Below are 16,380 nucleotides of genomic sequence, written 5' to 3' on the forward strand. Positions count from 1 at the left end.
CAAAAACTAATGATGTATTGTATGGTGACTAACATAACATAATAAAAAAAAATAAAAGATCTGACCTTCAAGAATGAGATTATTTATGGCCGGATTCCTAGGATTGAACCAAAGGGGAACAAAAAAGTCAAGAAAAAAAAATCTGGGATATTTGAGCACTGGGTTTGAGTTGCCTCAGTGAAAAGTCAGATTACCTCACCCAATTCCCAGAAATGGATCCAGTTCACAGTTTGAGCTTATTGAATATAGAAGCCAGGTACCCCTGAGCAAGGATCCTGTGGCATTGTCTCAAGCACGTAAACTTCTTCTTTGTCTCCTTAAATAAACTTAAGCCACTTGCCAGAGTAACTGTCTATTGGGAAAGGGAAATACCCATTCTTTAGGGTTTAACTGGACACTGGTTCTTAGCATTAATCCTTAGGGATACAAAAGACAAACATGACCCACTAGTAAGAGTAAGAGCTTAGGAGGGTCAAATAATACATGCAGTTTTGGCCAGAATCCATCTTGCAATGGGCCAAGAAAGTCCATGAACCCATTCTGTGGTTATTTTCCCATTCCAGAAGACAAAGTTGTAATAACATTTCATCAAGTAGGAGATTATCCACATTCATTCTCTTGTCATGAAGGGAAGGGACTAATGAAGTGAACCAAATAGCGAATCAAAAACAGTATCACATCCCTGAGGGAATTACACATTAATACCACCATCAAAGACTTGAGGGTCTCACCTGTAGCTCACTACAGTTTGCATTTCTTGAATTGCAATCCCTCTGCTATCCCTGAAAAACAACAACAACAACAACAACAACTCAATTTCTGGTAATTCAGGAAGGGAAAAAAAAAACTTGAAAGAGGAAGATGGTGGTAGCAGGGGGCAGCATAGTTTAGAATCTTTTTGAATTCCCACATAAAAATATACAGAAAAATTTATATGTAACCAATATTTACAGCAAAACTAGATGATAAGATATCCAACAAACCCCAAAATACAAATGCGGGTGGGGGAGACAGTAACATGAACTACGTGTTATCGTCATTTGGGTTGGAGAAATTAGAGAAATGCAACAATGTGAGTGATGGATAGAAACCCCTTCAAAAAGGCAACAGAAACTGACAAAAAGTACAGCTGGTCAGTTTGAGAAAGGAGCAGAAACTCCACTAGTGGGTGAGTGTAAGGGACCAGGAGCAAGGCCTAAAACGGGCTGGAGTTGTCAAATCCCCTTGAACTCCTGACAAACCTCCCCAGGAGAAACTGCTGCCAGTAGCCTTACATCTGAGTAGAATAGGAGCAACAGAAATAAATGTAAAGGAAGGTCTAGATCAAAGTGTGGGAGGGGGGAAAAGAGCCAGAAAAATCTCAGAAACCAAACCACCACATTTTTAGACATTACATGAAAACAACAGAAGAGGACACTGTGTAAAGTTCGAAGATCTATCTGAAACAAGCCTCCTCTAAAAGTGCAATAATAACCAAATTTATATTAAAATGAGTAACACAAAAATGTGTCAAAATCAAGTCCCATAAAATGTTACTATTTGAAAAAAAAAGAAAAGGAGCAGAATGATATCCCTACAAGCAAAGAAAACACACTCAAAAGCTGTGCTCAAAAACAAATCAAAACTGTAATATACTATTTCAAAATGAGCTAAAAGATATTAAGAAAATAATACAATATAGGGGAAAAGAGCATAATTCAGAATCAGGAAAACTCAGAAGTGATGTGACAGAAGTCAAGGAAGAATTACCAATAAAAGGCAAAAAAAAATTTTTTTAAATAAAGATTACTGTAGGAGAAAAGTAAGGGTAAATAAACACAAGTGAAGCCTTTAAAACATGGAAGGTAAAAGGAAGGAAAATTGTTAATTCAAAAATAAATGAGAAAAAACAAAAAAGAATTCAAGAGAAAGGGATAAATACTGAAGATAGGCAAAGAAAATCCAATATATGGATAATAGGAGTCCCTGAAGAAACATACCCAAAGCAGGGGAATAGACCAAATACTGGAATCTTTCTTGAAAAAAAAACAAAAGTATTTGAAATTGTATATTGAAAGAGCACACTGTATGCTTGAGAAAAGATATGTAAGGTGGTCACGCCATTTATAAAGTTAATGTCTCTCTTTTATAACAAATTCACTCTGTTCTACTTATTAGAATGGTTTCTGTCTCCTGATACAGAAATTGGTACCAGCATTGGTCCCAGGAAATAGACCTTCAAAGATTGAATTTGAGGGTTTGGTGATATCCTGGCTCTGGAGAAGAGTGCAGAACTTTCACCAATGGAAAACGGGATGTTAGGTAATCCACGGCATGCAGCGGCATTCACAATTAATGAAATTATCATTGGTGGTTAATTATGATGAAGTATCTACACAAACACTAAGACATATTCTAGTAAAATTCCTGAGCTTTAAGGAAAAAAATATTTCAGGCTTCTAGGTAAAAAGGCACACATGACATACAATGAAAAAAAAAGTATTATCACTGGATTTTTCAACAGCAACATTTTATGTCAGGAGAAAATAAAACAACATACTTAAATTGCTTGAAGGGAGAAAATGTGAGCCAGGGATTATATATACAGTAAAACTGATCTACAAATATAAAAGGTGCAGACAAATTATTATCAACATGCAAGAACTCAAAGAATACTATTCCCATGAGTCCTTCCTAAGAGATCTACTAGAGCTGACTGACCAGTATGGTAGCCACTAGGCACGTGTTGCTATTTAAATTTTAATTTTAATGAGTTAAATGAAGTAAAGTTAAAAATTCAATTCTTTAATCAAACTAGCTAAATTTTAAGTGCTCAAGACCTACATGCAGCTGGTGGCTACCATGCTGAATAGGGCAGATATAGAACATTTCTATCACCTCAGAAAATTCTATGGGATAGTACTGTCTTAAGCCAATGAGCTTCAGACAACCAAATGACTGGACAATCATCAACATAAAGACTGATGGTGGGTATTAAATATATATTTAATTGAATAGCAAAGACTAAATAAGGATTAAAAAGGAGAGGTGATAGTATATAAAAGCTGCATAATTTGACAATTGACATAGTAAAACCATTAAAAATGGGGGAGAAGGAAATGGGGATATATGTAAAATAAAAATATTTTTAAATTATTTTTCAATAATCATAATTGATAGTAGTAGTATTAGCATCGCTAACCTGAGACTATTCTAAGTGTAATGCACGACAAAACAAATGAAAAAGTATGGAATATTCTAATTCTATCATGTCCTTGCAAACCAGATCCTCAGTGTAGAAGAAAGGGATACAGATGTAATATAGAAAAGGTTAAATAAAAAATCTTGGAGCCTGAATTTTTTTTTTTTTAAAGATTTTATTTATTTACCCGACAGAGAGAGACACAGCGAGAGAGGGAACACAAGCAGGGGGAGTAGAAGAGGGAGAAGCAGGCTTCCCGCGGAGCAGGGAGCCAGATGCGGGGCTCGATCCCAGGACCCTGGGATCATGACCTGAGCCGAAGGCAGATGCTTAATGACTGAGCCACCCAGGCGCCCCGGAGCCGGAATTTAAATGGGAAATGTTAGTATGAATAAAAACCCGTGACCAACCCAGTAATCACAGGTATCCCAAGGGCCCATGTTGTGGTTTTGAAATATCATTCCTCGTTAAAATAAAACAGGGATTTTCAGAGAAATGACTGGATCCAGGTCTAGGTAAAGATGTACAAGACATGCCTGGAACATCTTGACATAGCAGATAGCAAGGAAGCTATCAAAGACCGGGGTCATGTCTAAAAGATCCAGGAGCTGACTTGAAGAAGCTCCTATTGGCCAAAAATGATACAATTTCAGCTTCAAAAAAATTGCAATAGATTAAAACTCATCAAATATGTTTAAATCCATAAGTTTTATAGTAAGAGAAAAAACAACCAATTGGTCACATTCTGAGGATAAAAAGGAACTCAGTTGACTTCCTTGAGAACTGGATAAATGAAAGGAAAGAATCAAGCATTTATCTTGCCTATTTTACATAAACTAGCTTAATAGATAGGAGGAAGTTTCCCTTTATAAAATTACTTCAGGGGCGCCTGGGTGGCTGAGTCAGTTAAGTGTCGGACTCTTGATTTCAGCTCAGGTCATGATCTCAAGGCGGTGAGATGGAGCCCCGAGTCAGCCTTCTCTCTCAGTGGGGAGTCTGCTTGAGATTCTCTCTCTCCCTCTCCCTCTGCCCCTCCCCCACTCCATGCGTGTGCATGCATGTGTATATCTGTGTCTGCGCGTGCACATGCGCTTTCTCTCAAATAAATAAATCTTTTCAAAAAATAATAAAATTACTTCAGCTAATACGAAAACAAAATGACAGAATATCACAATTTTGAAACCTCGAATAAATAAATGGGCCTCGGCCTTGAGCTTCACCAGCTGTTGAAATCATAAATAGAGTAAAAAATTGGACAGACACGCATCTTCTAATGAAAAAACACAATATCACCTATAGTATTGCCAAAGGGATTGAACCTGAGTCCAGGCCTCTGGATCCAGGTGCCAATTTGCAGTAAATACAAAGGGGGAAGAAGCACGTAGAATTGCCCCATGAATACACAATTTAAAAAAAAAAAAAATCCAGACTTTGGGAACTCTTCAGTTTCAAATAGGCTGGGATAAATTGTATAAAATGGGTGTGATTAAACCATAATATTTAAGGATGCACATTCAGGTGATAAAAGCATAAAAAGGCAAGGAAGTGATCGCTACATAGAAGTCAGAATAGTTGTTACTTTTGAAGGGAGAAGGCTGTGATTGGCATGAGGTACACGTAGAAGCTTCTAGAGTGACTGGCAAAAGTTCTGTTTCTTTTTTTTTTTTTTAAAGATTTTATTTATTTATTTGACAGAGAGACACAGCGAGAGAGGGAACACAAGCAGGGGGAGTGGGAGAGGGAGAAGCAGGCTCCCCGCAGAGCAGGGAGCCCGATGCGGGACTCGATCCCAGGACCCCGGGACCATGACCTGAGCCGAAGGCAGTCGCTTAACGACTGAGCCACCCAGGCGCCCAAAAGTTCTGTTTCTTGACTCATGTGTTGGTTACACGGATGTTCACTTTAAAGTAATTCACTAAGCTGTTAAAAAAAATAAGATTGGGGGCGCCTGGGTGGCTCAGATGGTTAAGCGTCTGCCTTTGGCTCAGGTCATGATCCCGGGGTCCTGGGATCGAGTCCCGCATCGGGCTCTCTGCTCCTTGGGAGCCTGCTTCTCCCTCTGCCTCTCTCTCTCTCTCTCTCGGTCTCTCATGAATAAATAAATAAAATCTTTAAAAAAAAAATAAGATTTGAAAGATGCTGGGGTGGTGACTTTTAATAAAACCCCATTCAATTCACCACTATGACCAAGGCAGAAGACATTTTGGAGAATGGCAATGAATTCTCTTAAATTTCGTCATGTAAACAGCATTGCAATTGCAATTGCTTTTTCAGATATGGTCTGTTTACTAGAACACATCAGCCCAGACCCTGGCACTTGGTATGCAGTTATCAATCTGATAAATACTTCGTTCTTTACACCAATAAGCAGAGGCTACCAGAAGAGTTTGCTATCATCTGTCAAGAAAGTAATTCGCCTGTCCTGTTTTACTTCCTGGCTACAACAACTCTGACTCTCTGTGAAAATGTAGTCAACAGGACATTGATAACCTCCCCATCCCACAGGATATCATTGTAGTTCAGTACGTGGATGATAGCCTTATCCTTAAGACATAGAAAATAAGAAGCAGCTGTAGTTCTAGACTCCTTGATAAAACACATGTGCATGAAAGAGTCTGAGATAAACCTCATAAAAACCCAGGGCTCTGCCACCTCAACACAGAGATGCTTAGAAGGTCTCTTAGGGTTTTGGAGGCAATTCAAACCACACCGGGATAAACTGCTGGACACATTTACCAAGTAACACCTAAGGACTGTCAACTTTGATTAGGTCCCAGAGCAAGCAACAATTCTCCAGCTGGTCCAGGATGCAGAGCAAGCAGCTTGGACATATGATCTAGCAGAATCATGGTGCTCTAGGTGTGTATGACTGATGAGGATACGGGACAGACAGCTCTGATAGAAGAATCAAGATACAAGCCCCTAGGGTTTGGAGCAAAGCCCTACACTCTTCCACAAACACATAGTCTCTTTTGAAGAAACATCTCCTGGCTGGTAAAGACTGCTTGCTTAGCCTTGGGACAACCAAGAGATCATGTGACCTGAGCTGCCCATTACAACTGTGTATCATCTAATACATCAATCTATAAATTGGGTATCCACAGCAACACTCCAAAATCAAGTGGAAGTGTTAAATATGCACTCGTCCTAAAACACGTGGTAAAGGCAGTGGTAAGCTGCCCAGGCACGTCATTTACCTTCCCAGTGCCCCTGCTTCGGTGGCACTGCCTCATCCTTCTATAGCTCATCTTATCTTATTTTTTAAAGATTTATTCATTTATTTGAGAGCAAGAGAGAGCGAGCAGGGGGAGGGGCAGAGGGAGAGGGAGAGAGAGAATCCTTAAGCAGACTCCCTGCCAAGCGTGAAGCCCGACGAGGGACTCCATCCCAAGACCCCAAGATCGTGACCTGAGCTGAAATTAAGAGTCGGCTGCTCAATGGACTGAGCCACCAGGTGCCCCTCTTTAACTTATTTTAATAGCTTTGTAGGGATTTGTTTATGAAAAGTGACCCGAAGGAGCAAAAAAAAAAAGGAAAAGAAACAAACTCTGCAGGAATATGCACTGGTTAAAAGCAGACTGCAGGAACAGTATGCCCTACTTAAAGGTGGCTCCTGAAGGACACTAGGGAAAGGTACTTCTTTCAGTAGGCAGAACCTTAAGCAGTACATATGGACTGTCCCCTTCCTGGAAGGAAACAGAAGAGGTACAGATCTACAGAAATTTGTGGGTAGTGCTGAATGGTTTAGCTAGATGGTCACAGACTTGGAAGGAACAAGATTAAAGGGCTGGTAACAAGGATGAATGGGAGAGAGTTGTGAGGTTGGACCTCACAGAATGGCCCCAGAGTGTGTGAATATTTGTGTCCTGGGTGAATGCTCATTGGAGGACACCCACTGCAGTGGAGGCTCTCAGTAACAGAAGAGAAGATGATCTGATCTGTGAATATCAGTCAGCATCTTTCCTAGCAATGAAGGCCAGAGCTTGCTCAATGTGCTCACAAATAAAGCAAGGGACCACAATGGCAGAGATGGTTGTTATTTATGGGTTCAACAACAGAGTAAGATTTCTCTCCTCACTGGGTTGGAGCTGGATGGCACCACTGCGGAGTGCTCACTTTTCCCACAGCAGAGACCCCAGCTTAGCTCCCTATCTGATGCCACCCTCTGGGGAGAGCAGATAGCCACCCGGTGGCAGATGAATTGGACCACGCCCACAATTTGTCCTCGCTGGAACAGAAATTTGTCCTACACATAGTTTTACTTTTCTTGCCTGCAGGGAAGTATCATCACCATATTCTCTTTTAAGAAGAATAATCAGAGGGATGCCTGGGTGGCTCCGTCAGTTAAGTGTCTGCCTTCTGCTCAGGTCATGATCCCAGGGTCTCAGGATGAAGCCCCGTATCGGGCTCCCTGCTCCGAGGGAAGTCTGCTTCTCCCTCTCCCACTGCCCCTCCCTCCTGCTCATGCTTTCTCTCACTCTCTCTCAAATAAATAAATGAAATCTTTTTTTAAAAAAAAAGGAAGAAGAAGAATCAGCTAGTGAATTATAGGGGAAGGATTAGAAACAGGAAGATCAAGTACAAAGTACCATAAAAAAAAAAACCAAAAGCTATTCAAGGTCAGGTTATATCTGTCATGTGCTACCAAAATTCCTTTGACTCCCCCGCTGTGGTACTTCTCATGCTTCTTTATAAAGAAAACTCGTGAGAGCAGAGCACGGGCTGTGTTGCTCTCCATCAGATCTCCAGCCTCAGCACTGTCCCTGGGACATAACAGAGCTCAACAGATACATGTTGAATATTTGTTGAATGTGTTCTATATTTTAATACTTCTCATAATGCCTTGAAAGCATTCTGGTCAAAGTAGGTGCTTAACAGACATTTGTTAAATGAAAACAATATATGATCAGCTAGGTCAGAAGCCAGCAAACTACAGCGTATGAGCCAAATCTGGCCTGCCACCTGATTTTGTATGGCCTGTGAACTAACAATAGTTTTTACATTTTTAAAGAGTTGGAAAAAATGAAAAGAATAACAATATTTCATGACACAGTCCAATTAAAAAATGGGCAGAAGGGGTGCCGGGGTGGCCCGGTGGGTTAAAAGTCTGGTCTTGATGTCGGCTCAGGTCATGATCTCAGGGTTGTGAGATTGAGCCCCTGAAGCCCCACCTTTGGCTCTGCGCTCAGCAGGGGGTCTACTTGAGATTCTCTCCCTCTGCCCCTCCCCCCATGTGCCCACTCTCACTCTCTCTCTCTCTCTCCCTCTCTCGCTCTCAAATAAATATATAAATCTTTTTTAAAAATGGGCAGAGGATCTGAATAGACATTTTTCCAAAGACATACAGATAGCCAACAGGCACATGAAAATACCACCAATCATCAGGGAAATGCAACTCAAAACCACAGTAAGATATCACCTTATACCTGTCAGGATGGCTAGTATAGAAAAGACAAGAAATAACAAGTGTTGGAGAGGTTGCCGAAAAAGGGAACCCTCATACACAGTTGGTGGGAATGTGAATTGGTGAAGCCAATATGAAAAACAGTATAGAATCTCTTCAAAAACTTAAAAATAGAATTACCATATGATCCAGGTATTTGACTTCTGGGTACTATCTGAAGAAAATGAAAACACTAATTTTAAAAGATAACATGCACTACTATGTTCATTGCAGCATTATTTATAATAGTCAGAGTATAGAAAAACCTAAGTGTCCATCAGTGGATAAGTGGGTAAAGAAGATGTGAGATAGATATATACCTATAGATCTATCTATATCTATATCTATATCTATATCTATATCTATATCTATTACTCAGCCATTAAAAAGAGTGAGATCTTGCCATTTGCAACAATATGGATGGACCTTAAGGACATTATCCTAAGTGAAATAAGTCAGATAAAGACAAATACAGTATGATTTTCCTTATATATGGAATCTAAAAAACAAAACAAATAAATAAGCAAAACGAAACTCAGAGATACAGAGAATATGCTGTGGCTATCAGCGGGACAGAGGGTTGTGTGGTAAATGAAGTGGTTGAAGAGGATCAGTTATATGGTAATAGATGGTAACTAGACGTATTGTAGTGATAACTCCGTAGTGTATACAAATCTCGAATTATGTTGTGCACATAACTAAAACTAATATAATGTCATATACCAATTTTACCTCAATAAAAAATTAATTAATTAATTAATCAATAAAGAGTGAGCTCACAAAACCCTAGGCTACCACTCTTGACCTCAATTAAAACAGAACCCCAGAGCCATGGGCTCTCTTTCTCTCCCACCCAGGACCTCGCTGTGTGGCCTCAGGTACGCTATGTAATGTCTAGGTCTTGTGAGTAATAAGTCTTTATTTTTTTCAAGGCTTCCTGATGGTTGTTGCCAAAGGGCATCTTGCAATTTTAATAAGAACCACAAGGGCTGGCGCACCTGGGTGGCTCAGTCGGTTAAGTGTCTGCCTTTGGCTCGGGTCATGATCCCAGGGTCCTGGGACCCAGCCCTGCATTGGGCTCCCTGCTCAGCAGGGAGCCTGCTTCTCCCTCTCCCACACCCCCTGCTTGTGCTCTCTCTCTCTCTGTGTCAAATAAATAAATAAAATCTTAAACACACACACACACACACAAGGACCGGTACAACCACAACATTGGTTATTGATAGGCTGTGACTGGCACAAAACACCAGCCCTTTATAGAAAAAGTTTGCTGACCCCCGCGCCAGACCTTCCAAAGTACAGAACACAGCAATTTTTAAGACAATGGCTGATATGGTGCTGCCTCTTTCCTTTGCAGAGCACTACTCCTTCGCTTCAATTCCTTCTAAAAATACCAAACTGTATTTTTCTATTTCATGGCTTCCAGGTGAGGTTTACTCAGAGATTTGCCAGTGCCTTTAGGCTCTGTTTAGCCGTATTGGAAACAACAAGACATATAGTAGCCGAATTAGATAAATACAGAGAGGCAGGAAAGAATCAGAGACAATGAGGGGAGAAGCCGGGATGCCCCACTTTGGCACAATGAATCCAAAAGGGAAATTTTATTTCTGTCAGCATTATTTCAAACTATGTAATGTGGCCTTTTCCAAAGCTTGGAGCTATTTTTACTATAGTAAAGTGTACATTGTGATTACTGAGAAAATTGTTGTCTTAAAACTGATGTTTACTGTAGTAGGGTTTCACCTGTATTTGGTGAAGCTGTGTTTTAAAATAATTCAAATCAACTTTTCCAAAACAGAGAAATTGAAGAGTTTCTTTTACTAAAATGATTATTTCATTAAATTGGAAAATTTGATATCCTTTTGTTAACTTCTTCAACACTTCCTATAAAATACTCCACTGCGTGATACCTACTGTTCATCTGAAATAACCACATGCTAGCAAATGACATCCCTTTATTTTTCCCTTTATTTATTCTTTATCATTTAACTTTATTACAGGCAGGCAGAGCCTGGTCTCTATTAGAGTGACAAGAACTATTTCCTTAATTACTGTACAGACTGTAGTAATATTCTGGCAAATCCTGTACTATTCAATCAAGCGAGATTCAATACAAAAAAAAAAAAGCTGATTGCCAAAATCAGACATTTGTTAAGTGAAAAAAATTATGTAGGCCCTTATTAGCATAAGTGCCTACAGTGACATTCTACTTCTTGAAGTTTACAGCTCTCAGGGAGCACTTCTTGCTGGAAGTTCTATTTAAAAATTACGTAAGGATTACGATACTCGCATCTACCTGATAGGGGAAAACGAGAAAGGCGAGTGGGTCATTTTAGAAATCACAACTTTTAAGCTAATTGCAATTTCTAAAGTAAACCTAATGGGACTGCAGAGAACAAGAACATCTCTAATCTAATCTTGGCAGCGTTGTGATTTCAAACTGCTCAGCCACACAAAGTATATTCACTTTCCCTTTGTGTGGGCATGCATATTTACCCTCACCAGGGATCCTTCTCTGGGCTTTGGTCATGTACTGCAGCACTCATGATTGATGAATTATTGTCAAAGACAAACTAATTTTTTTTTTTTTTACTGAAACAACTTTTTATGGAGCACAATTTTTTTTTCCGAGGGAGAAATGCAGATTTAGCATTCCGGTTTTTTGTGAAGAGGTTAAGGAGGATGGTCTCATAGAAATGGTGAATGAGAGCAAACTTGAGAAAGCAACCACAAGTGATTGACTTGAATTAAGGGTAAATGTATGCAAATTTTTTGGCCTTAAAGCTGTCTTCTGAGGAAAAAGCCAATGCTATGGATTGTCTTTCAGAAGTTAAGATGCCTATCACCCAGTTGTTTTGCCTTTTACTTAGAACACCAGAAGGAAATACTTCCAACTAATCCAAAATGTCAGTGCTAAAGAAAAATTGAGTACATACGCCCATGATGACCACAAAGCATGGAAATATTTTCCCATTTTTTTTATCTTTTCTAAACTGTTAAGACAATTTCTTGATCTCTCTCCCCACACTTCCAAAAACCTTCCTCGTCTTTGGATCCTCATGATCTCATCTACAATACAGACGAGGAATCCTTACTGAATCCATTTCAACACCTGAAAAGACTTACAACTTGCAGGTACTTCTCTGTAATGAGATGTACATCCTCCTGATTCAAGTGTATTAAAGTATGTCAGCACTTAATTGATAAACCTCATCAATATTGTACTTTAATTCATGGTAGTCTACCTTTGATCCCAAAAAGAAAAGAAAGCACACATAAGAAACATCAGACAAAAGATCTGCTGGAAATAGGAAAAATTACTGTTAATTCTGAGTGGTGGGTATAAGGATGTCTGATGTTTCGTCTATTTTTTTTTTAAGATTTTATTTATTTATTCATGAGAGAGAGAGAGAGGCAGAGCGAGAAGCAGGCTCCCAAGGAGCAGGGAGCCCGATGCGGGACTCGATCCCAGGACCCTGAGATCATGACCTGAGCCGAAGGCAGACGCTTAACCATCTGAGCCACCCAGGTGCCCCTCGTCTATTTTTCTGTATGTGGAATGCTTTATAATTTTTAAATTGCTTTTCTAAAGAAAAATAAAGCTAAAGAAATTCCCAGGTACTCAAATTCTAAATGAAGAAATGAAAAGGAAGGGGAAGAATTGCACAGCATTTTTCTTTTCCGGGGCAGTAAGTTGAAGAAAACTCTGAACTGCTGTTGCATTGGAGGGACGGTGATCTAGGGGGTCCCTGGGAGCAATATTCTTATTCCACTGAAGGAGGTGAGCCAAGATACTTATAAGCTCTAGAGAACCTTTAACACAGGAAGCTATTTATCATAACAAGGTTGGTTGATACTGTTCCCATACTGAACCAATTAGGTTCGCCTATTTCGTCATACTTCATAACTTGGGATGATAGGTTTCCAAGTATGGTACAGTGTAGTAATTGAATTTTGATCAAACACACATGGCCCATAACCCAGTATGTGAAATTTTCAGAACAGTTCACAGCTTTTAAATATCCAGTCAACATGTTGCCAAAAGTACAGGATGTACTTGATGCAAGGGGGAGAGTAGGGGAGGGCTGACTCTTGGTAGAGCTGTAAAACAAATATTTTTGTTCTTGTTCTCTTCTTATTTTTCAAACAGCAGTGGAGAAAGGCCGTGGGATATCATATCATAACTCAAGTCTTCCTTTTGCTTGCTCCATGTGCATAAACATCTTTGAGTCTCATTTCAGATTTTTTTTTTTTGCATGAAACTATTTTCATGTCCCAGGCCTGTTACACATGACCTGCTAGCGTTTCTCATTGCAGCACTACCCAGAGTATTTCTTGACTCCCTACTATGTGTTAGGTACTGGTACACAGGTACACTCTTCTGAATAAAGAGAGATGGTCCCTGCCTTCACATGATCTACTGTGGATGGGAAGACAGGCATAAATTGAATAAAAACATCAATAACTTTTATCACTGTAAACATGTGATAGCTAACATAAAGAAAAAGTAGAGCATCAGGAGGAACAAAAATGGGGATCTGATTTATCCAGGAGAGATGGAGTGGGGAAGAGAAGCAGGGAACACATCTCCAAGAAAGTGCCATTGAAATCAATTTCTGAAAGATGAGAAGTAATCCAAGGGAGTGGATGAGTATTCCCAGGAGAAGTAAGCACACAGATAAGACTTGAAGTAGGCAAGACTTGGGCAAGTTCAAGGATCTGAAGGCTAGTGTATTCAGCGAGAAAGAAGCTAAAAAGATAGGGGAGAGCCAGATTAACTTTGTCATGTGAAGAATTATGCTAAGACTATGTAAGGATTATGCAGCCACTCAAAGGTGGTAGGCTACGGGTTGACATGATGGGAGGCAGGCAAGACAAGAAGCAGAAAGACGAACTAGAAGACTTTGACTATTGTCCAGATGGGAAGTGATAGTGGCTTAGAATGGGACAATGGCAGAGGTGAAGAACAATGAACAAATATAAGCAATATTTTGGAGAAGAAGTGACATAACTTGGTGATAACTGGACATGGGACCTGAGGGAAAGGAAGCTTCCAAGCACACGTCCAGGTTTGTGGCTTCAGCAACTTAATGAATAAAGTCTAATAAATAGCAACCTGTTAGCGTAACTCGTAAGAGTACCCCAAAGTGATAGGAGAACTATATCACTCCCACAGACTCCCATGTCTGCAGTGATATTCTGCTCTCCTTGGATTGTGTAGGAACAGATGCATTAATCAGATGGTGGGGATACAGAAATTTTCCACCTACATGCACATCAAACTTTTCTTACCATAAGCAGGAGAATGTCTCTCAGATGGGAAAATCAGACTTTAACATAAACTTAAGATGTTTACTCTCAGCTCTACAGACACGGTCAAAGATGTCTGGCTGTTGAACTAGGAGAACCTGAAAAAAAAAAATTGCTCCTTTGAATATATTTAAAAACCAAGCATGTTTCTTTATTCATTCAACAGATTTTCCTAAGCATTTTTAGTATGAGGGGTATGAGGTAAAAACGATGTGTTCCCTGCCTTTGCAAAGAGTATATTGTCAGGAGAGAAAGAGGCAAAAAAAAAAAAAAAAAAAAGTCTAATACAGTGCAGTATGTTATATAGCTCAAACAGTAGAGTTATATATTTTTTTAAGATTTTATTTATTTACTTGAGAGACAGAGAGCCTGAGAGGGAGGAGGGTCAGAGGGAGAAGCAGACTCCCTGCCGAGCAGGGAGCCCGATGCGGGACTCGATCCTGGGACTCCAGGATCATGACCTGAGCCGAAGGCAGTCGCTTAACCAACTGAGCCACCCAGGCGCCCAATAGAGTTATATTTAACAGATGACAGGATTATTAATTTTACGGGGCTGTGGGGGACCATAGCCATGGGCATGGCTATGAAGGACTTCAGAGAGGTTGCATTTAAGACAAGTCTTAAAGGACAAACAGGAGTTTGCTAAGCAAAGAAGAGGATAGGGGAGATACAACAGCACAAGCCAAGGCATGAGGGTCCCAAAGAACACTGGGTACTCAGGACTAGAGCCCTCAGGGTGTCTGATCCAAACTGGAAGTCATCCTTCCATTCTGAAGTCTGAAAAACGCTACCTGTCTAGTCTGATTTATCTGCTATCGCTTGACCCAGACAGAGAATTCTAATTTGTATAGACCCAAATCAACAAAACCTCTTCATGTGACTACCGCCTGAACATTGCCCGGTGTTCATGAGAGTTTGAGGTTGACCTGTGGAGATGGGTGGTCCTCTCTCCCACAATCATAATCAGTCCAAGAGCTTGGCCACGGCCACAGGACCCAGCTTTTACTCTACCTAGAAAGACACGGCCGTGGCCCAAGGCAACACCAATGTGGCCTGAAGAATACAGATAATAGAACGTTTCTGACGCTTCGCCGGGCAAACCGGGACAGCTGCCTTTGGACGGCAGTCAGGCATAGTGAGTGACCGCCACCGAAAAAAATAAATAAAGTATGTGTGTGTGTGCATGTGTGATCTTTACTTTTTTTTTTTAATAGCTGTTCAGACAGGCCTTAGAGAGGGAGCCGGCAGCTTCAGCTGGAGGCTGCTCCCCCACCTGTCTCCAGGCACTGCAAACACAGCTGTGTAAGGAGCCGGGCAAAGCTTCCAAGGAAAGAAATGGTACGATCCGGTGGGGGGGTGGGGGTGGGGAAGCGCCTTTCTCACCAACCCACTTGGGACACGGCCTGTCTGGCGACTGCAAAAAATACACAGTAAGTGAAACCATTCGAGACCCAGCTCAACGGCCACTTTGAAAGTATCTGTTAAAAAAGGATGAGACAGAGCCCTCGATCCCACGTTCCGGTTTGCTCCTTGCGTCCCGACGACGCGGAGAGACGACTTGGGCACTACCACAGAGCTCGTGGCTCGTGCCACCAAACCCAGAACTTCCCGGCGAAGTACCTAGAAACTTCATTTGTATCTCTCCAGGCTGAAAAGCGCAGGCATTTTAAAAGTTCAGCTCTTTAGCAAAGTCAGCAGGGGCAAGATTTCAGCAGACGCTGGTCCAAATGTTAGCGATTCTCGAGCGGTCAGGGGTCGGCCGCTCCCCACACAGAGGGGAGATTCGAAGAGGGAAAGACACGAGTCGCTTTAGCAGATGAAAACCAAAGCAAGGAGGTATTTTCGGTATCATTTTAATCACAAAATAGCACGAAAGCGGTCTGTGCCTGCGTGCTACCCAAACGTCGATTTGAATACCACTGAACGCTAGTTTGAAAATTTCCATTTTTGTAATTTGCTTTCCTTTGTGAAGCCAAGACTTGAGAGGGAGCTGGCAGCCGTCTCCAAGTCTGGCACGACTTCACCTCAGACGCACTCGGTTGGTTTGGATGTTGAGGGAGACCGCACAAGAGAGAAGGGGAGAGGGAGCCCGCGAGCCTCGGCCGGGGCTGCCCGGCAAGCAGCGTCCGCCGCGCAGCCGGGCTCTGGCTCCACCTGCAGGAATCGGAAGGCACGCGGCGTAGATGCCCCGCTTCGGCACGAAGCGGGTGGGGGTGGGGCTGGGGCTGGGGGTGGGGCTGGGGGTGGGGGTGGGGGTGGGGGTGGGGACCGACCACCGCGGGGAAAGGGGGCGGCGGTCCCAGCGGGCGCGGCGGGAAAGAGCGGGAGGTAGGGATCTCCATGACCGAGCAAGGGCGGCGGGCCAGACTCAGGACAGGAATTTGGATTTGGAGGAGAAAAGACATCAAGCCCTTCCTCCAACCTATGCTCGTTAAACGTAAGCCCC

General features: G+C 41.5%; 1 long non-coding RNA gene across 3 annotated transcripts in view; it reads right to left on the reverse strand.

The window, feature by feature from the left end:
• Positions 1 to 14,029, reverse strand: part of LOC145721045 (uncharacterized) — a 75,954-nt gene extending 61,925 nt beyond the window's left edge. For 2 of the 3 annotated variants that reach the window (XR_014144515.1, XR_014144514.1), the window contains exon 1: positions 13,917 to 14,029. This is a non-coding gene — a long non-coding RNA (uncharacterized LOC145721045). Of the gene's footprint in view, positions 1 to 731; positions 783 to 13,916 lie in introns of all 3 variants that reach the window. The other variant, XR_014144516.1, reaches the window with a different exon arrangement.
• Between the last annotated feature and the right edge of the window lie 2,351 nt (positions 14,030 to 16,380).

The sequence above is a fragment of the Leptonychotes weddellii genome, chromosome 4 (genome assembly GCF_054177405.1).
Source record: "Leptonychotes weddellii isolate Sample4059 chromosome 4, ASM5417740v2, whole genome shotgun sequence".
Classification (NCBI taxonomy): Eukaryota; Metazoa; Chordata; class Mammalia; order Carnivora; family Phocidae; genus Leptonychotes; species Leptonychotes weddellii.